General features: G+C 39.7%; 1 pseudogene; it reads left to right on the forward strand.

The window, feature by feature from the left end:
- Positions 1-218: 218 nt before the first annotated feature.
- Positions 219-766, forward strand: LOC138985957 (large ribosomal subunit protein uL22-like; annotated as a pseudogene).
- Positions 767-6,053: the final 5,287 nt, after the last annotated feature.

Raw genomic sequence — 6,053 nt, forward strand, 5'->3', positions numbered from 1 at the left:
CAGCCCCTTCTTTTTCTGGGATGTGTGAGAAATGGATTATTACATACCTGAAATCCCAATGGTTACCCAGAGTTGACGCTTCTAACCTTTAAGAGCCCTTGCCACTTACTCATCACTCCATGCTTTTCTTTGTAAGAGTCCAACAGACTGGGTGACAATTCCAAATTAAAAACCTCCTTAGGGCTTTTCCGGTAAGCGGCCTGATGTGACCCCTAAAAATGGTGCGCTAGTCACTTGACCCAGAAAACCCCACAAAATCATGTAAATCAAGAGTTTCAAATCTTTGTGTTCACTTTAAGAACATTCGTGAAACTGCCCAGGCCATAAAGGGTATGCATATCCGAAAAGCCACCAAGTATCTGAAGGATGTTACTTTAAGGAAGCAATGTGTGCCATTCTGTCCTTACAAAAGTGGAGTGGTAGGTGTGCAAAGGCCAAGCAGTGGGGCTGGATGCAGGGTCGGTGGCCCAAAACCAGTCCTGAATTTTTACTACACAGGCTCAAAAATGCAGAGACTGACGTTGAACTTAAGGGCTTAGATGTGAACAAAGCCCCCAGGATGTGGTACAGGACTTAACAGAGCTCATGGTCAGATCAACCCTTATATGAGCTCTCCCTGCCACATTGAGAGGATCCTTACTGAAAAAGAACAGATTGTTCCTAAACCAGAAGAGGAAGTTGCACAGAAGAAAAAGATATCCCAGAAGAAACTGAAGAAACAAAAACTTATGGCCCGGGAATAAATGCCGCAAAAAATAAATGCAAATAAAAGTAAAAATAAACAAATAAAAACTTCCTTAGGAAACTGCAGTCCTAAGCTACAACCTTGAATTTCTTCTCACACAGAACTGCAACTGATTTGTTTTTTAACTATCGCTTCATTCTATGCCATTACCGAGGATCTTTCTTGTCCTTTTACTTGTCCAAGGTCCTCTGCTACCTTTCATACTATGCTGGATATATGCCCAATAATTACACTCCTGGCCATTTATCCAAAGAAAATCATAATTCAAAAAGATACATGACCCTCAGTGTTCATGGCAGCACTATTAACAATAGCTAAGACAGGGAAACAATCTAAATGTCTATAAACAGATGAATGGATAAAGAAGATGTGGTACAAATATACAATGGAATACAACTCAACCATAAAAAAGAACAAAATAATGCCATTTTCAGCAACATGGATGACCTGGAGACTGTCATACTGAGTGAAGCAAGTCAGACAGAAAAAGACAAATATCATATGATATTGCTTATATGTGGAATTAAAAAAAATGGTACAAATGATCCCATTTACAAAACAGAGGTAGAGTCAGAGATGTAGAAAACAAACTTACAGTTACCAAGGGGATAACTGGGGGAGGGATAAATTGGGAGACTGACACTGGCATACACACACTACAATATATATAAATTAGGTAATTAATAAGAAAATCACTGCAGATGGTGACTGCAGCCATGAAATTAAAAGACACTTACTCTTTGGAAGGAAAGTTATAACCAACCTAGATAGCATATTCAAAAGCAGAGACATTCCTTTGCCAACAAAGGTCCGTCCAGTCAAGGCTATGGTTTTTCCAGTGGTCATGTATGGATGTGAGAGTTGGACTGTGAAGAAAGCTGAGCACCGAAGAATTGATGCTTTTGAACTGTGTTGTTGGAGAAGACTCTTAAGAGTCCTTTGGACTGCAAAGAGATCCAAGCAGTCCATTCTAAAGGAGATCAGTCCTGGGTGTTCTTTGGAGGACTGATGCTAAAGCTGAAACTCCAGTACTTTGGCCACCTCATGCAAAGAGTTGACTCATTGGAAAAGACCCTGATGCTGGGAGGGATTGGGGGCAGGAGGAGAAGGGGACGACAGAGGATGAGATGGCTGGATGGCATCACTGACTTGATGGACATGAGTTTGGGTGAACTCCGGGAGTTGGTGATGGACAGGGAGGCCTGGCGTGCTGTGATTCATGGGGTCACAAAGAGTCGGACACGACTGAGCGACTGAACCGAATAAGGACTGACTGTATATCACAGTGAATTCTACTACTCTGTAATGGCCTATATGGGAATAGGATCTAAAACAGAGTGAATATATATACACATATATCTGATTCACTTTGCTGTACAGCAGAAAGTAATATAACATGGTAAGTCAACTATACTCCAGTAAAAATTAATTTTAAAAAGTACAATTTGAAGTTCACATTTGAGTGTAAAGGATTTAAATGTAATTTCCTTAAATCTGTAATGTCTCAGGATGTAATAAATCAAAGTTTGACAACTACTGATTTAGAATTTAGGATTAAGAGAAACTGGATCTTTGTGGCCTTGTTATTATGCATAGAAAATCACCAGCACTGAGTAAATATGATTAGCTATAATAACCCAAGAATTTGTACAAACTACCTTAAAGTTTATATTTTGCCACAATTGGGTTATAGAAAGCATGAGATTAATTCACTTTTTAATAACATTTCCAAGCCATTATAGAATAACCATAACCAGTGGGCATTAATTTTTAACAAGGTATCTATAGTCACCTATTTATCATTTATAACATGGATGGCAAAAGCATTATCAAACATTTATTAAGCATTTATAAATAATTTTATCCTACTTCTAGCATGTATTATAAATATATTGTTAATTCTTTCTAAATTATTGATAAGACATCCCTGAAACTGAAAATGAGGGTAACATTTATTATGTAAATGACATTTTATCACCCTTGAAATCTCCATCCTAGGCTGATGATATGTTATCAGTAGAAGCCATGGGCAGGGGTGAGGAAATAATACTTCTTGTGGAAACATATATAAGTTAGCACTTGACAAGGATGATACATGTAATATAAACTTCATTGAACCGGCTTTCTAAGATTTCAAACCAGATTTCAAAGCAAAAATTCTATTACCTGACCAGGTTCTTTGAGAGAGAATTGGGCGCTTTCTGATCACTAATACTGAATAGACACACGGGTTAATATATTAAGTCTTTCATCTATTTGGCTTATGCCATGTAGCCACTCAAGAGAAAATATTCATTGCACTAAAATGGTAAAACAATGCATGGTAAACCTTCCGAGCCACGTGATTATTACTAGAACATAAAAGAAGCAGTACACTTTTAGGACACTACAGAAATACTTAAGATACTTGGGGCACTGACTCAATATTCTTCCTCTTAGGCTATAGGGTAAGTGTCACAGTGGCCCCATGAAAAAAAGCATGACATCTTCTTAGATCTAAGTCAGTGTGCTTTACTAGAAGGTGAGATTGGAGACACAGGCCACGAAGTTGCCAAACAGGATAGAAAAGTCATCAGAACCAAAGTTAAAATAGTAGCTGAGTTCTAAAATGACTTTCATGTTCTCTGACCACTTGAAGGCCCTTTAGACTGCGTTTCCTTGCCTATTTCCTATTTCGTGGATTCCCAGAGAGTTGTTCAAAAACTCAGAGTTAGCAGAAACCTCTGTACAATCCAGAAACACAAGATAAAGCAAGTCCATGTCCTCAACATATAAAATCTTAAATGTTAAAGATTCTTATCAGAGCAAAAACAATTCATTATGTGAGTCAGGATTCATTTTAAGAGAAAACATTTATTTTCATGACTTTCATTAAGCACACTTTTTCTGGAAATTTTAAAATGTGCTTTCTAGTTGTTGATCTATTTCTGTAAATAAGCTTTAGCTTCACACTTCTGGTGCATTAGTGTCCTCATCCATTTTACGGAGAAGTTGGGAGAATATGTAGAATGATCCAAGATCTTTGGAGTAAACATGATGAGAAAAACTAACCCCGAGACCTCAAAAAGTTGCCATGTAACACTGAGAGTAATACTGCTCATTATGTAATGATATATCCCAAAATGCCAGCAAAAGTTTAGAAATAGAAGTCTCTCAGAATATGGCTGCATAAAAATTAAGTTGCTTTTGCTTCCACATGAAAGATTTTAAAGTATTCTTTAAGATACCGTCATGGTGGCGTTGCTTCTAAGTTTTTACCTGATTTTACCTAGACTTTTGTTTGTTTGTTTTTGTAATTGGGGGTGGGGAGGGGGGCCTTGTGGAGCTGATGAAGTGCTAGGTCCATCCTCTTTTCCTCCACTCCACACATATGCAACCAGCCACTTCTCAGTGTTGTTGCTGCTTGAATAGTGGATGGCATTTGAGGAGTAAATGAGTACCACCTAAAGAGGGTGGCAGGCACTCCTGTGTGCAATTCACCAATATGTACAGCACGTGTTCCACCACCCTGGTGACTGTCCCTCATCTCTACTTGGGTCACATCAAGTGAACTGTCACAGTCTGAGCCCCAGTGAGTGATCATGGCAGTTGATTCAGGTGGCTGAAAGAGGAATCAGACATAGTCTGACATGGAGAAGCCACCTTCCACTTTGCAAACAGTTTGTGCAGAGGATGCTAGAAGACTTGGTTCTATCCCTGGGATGTTTCCTAAGTCACCTAGTCTAATTGAGGTTGGGCCACATCCTCTCTACCATGACACCACTTCAAACTCATGCCCGAACGTCAGAAACACGTGGTCTTTAAGATCCATGACCAACCCTCCTTTTCTTGTCCTTTCCAAGTAAACATGAGTAACATTAAATTGTCCTTTGCAAGTTCAGTTCAGTTTAGTTATTTGCAAGTAAATACAGTGAATAGTCGGAGAAGGCAATGGCACCCCACTCCAGTACTTTTGCCTGGAAAATCCCATGGACGGAGGAGCCTGGTAGGCTGCAGTCCGTGGGGTCGCTAAGAGTCGGACACAACTGAGCGACTTCACTTTCAATTTTCACTTTCATCCACTGGAGAAGGAAATGGCAACCCACTCCAGTGTTCTTGCCTGAGAATCCCAGGGACGGGGGAGCCTGGTGGGCTGCCGTCTATGGGGTCGCACAGAGTCGGACACGACTGAAGTGACTTAGCAGCATAGCAGCATAGTGAATAGTGAAGTCACTCAGTCGTGTCTGACTCTTTGCGACCCCGTGGACAGTAGCCAACCAGGCTTCTCTGTCCATGGGATTTTCCAGGCAAGAATACTGGAGTGGGTTGCAAGTAATGTTAAATTACGATAAATTTGAAAAACTCAAGACCAGCAAGAAGGAAAGTGTGAAGAGACCAAACAAACTCCTGCTGAAAATAGGAGGCATTGAAGAAGATGGACAAGTTGGGACGGAGGTAAAGCCTTCCTGTTTTCCACCCAGGGTAAGCATCTGTTTTGGGAAACCCAACCTGGAAACTATTGTGTAGTGTCTGCTTGCTCATTCGAGGCCATGGCCATCTTGTCAAGTAAATCAAGCCTGTCCTGTGTGGGCTCCTTCCTCTGAGCTGTGTTCAGTGATGTCGCCACTCGAACCTTGCACACTTTGTCTTCTTGTTCACCTGTTCCCACTTAGGTCTGCCCACTCTGCTCAAGAGTTCCTAGAAATTTAACTCTCCTTTGAGCTCCTGCAAAATATTTACCTTCATCTCCCAAACATGTAGCCACAAATTAGGTTAATAAATAAATATAAAATACCAACTCTGCTTTTCCTTTTTCTTCAAGAGTAAAAGACTTTGAAAGGTTTTTTTTTTTTTTTTTAAGAACCAAATTTTTAGGTCTTAAAACAGAAACTTCACCTACTGTTGGAAGTTTTTAATATGGTAAGTTAGAACTTCGCAAAAAGGACATATCATTTTACATTTTAAAGAGTTGGTCACTGTGCATGTGATACAGCATCTTACTGTGCCTGCAACGGATTTTGAGTTGAATTTGTAAGTTCTGTGGGGAGCAGTTTGCTGCAGTACCTGTTCAGTTCAGTCACTCAGTTGCATCCGACTCTTTGTGACCCCAAGGATCGCAGTACCTGTAGGGATGGTTTAACAGTGTCATGTGCGAAAGAACAAAAGAAATATTTTGATCTTGGTTATTGACAAAGGTGTTATAATCATTACATAATAAAATAAAACTATATCCTTGTTTCAAGTGATATGCTATTCCCATGAGACTAAATTGTGGTACCACATTCTTGAGACTGAAGACACAGTACCAAGACACACAGATGTCAAATGA

The sequence above is a fragment of the Bos mutus genome, chromosome 27, assembly GCF_027580195.1.
Source record: "Bos mutus isolate GX-2022 chromosome 27, NWIPB_WYAK_1.1, whole genome shotgun sequence".
In the NCBI taxonomy this organism is placed as follows: domain Eukaryota; kingdom Metazoa; phylum Chordata; class Mammalia; order Artiodactyla; family Bovidae; genus Bos; species Bos mutus.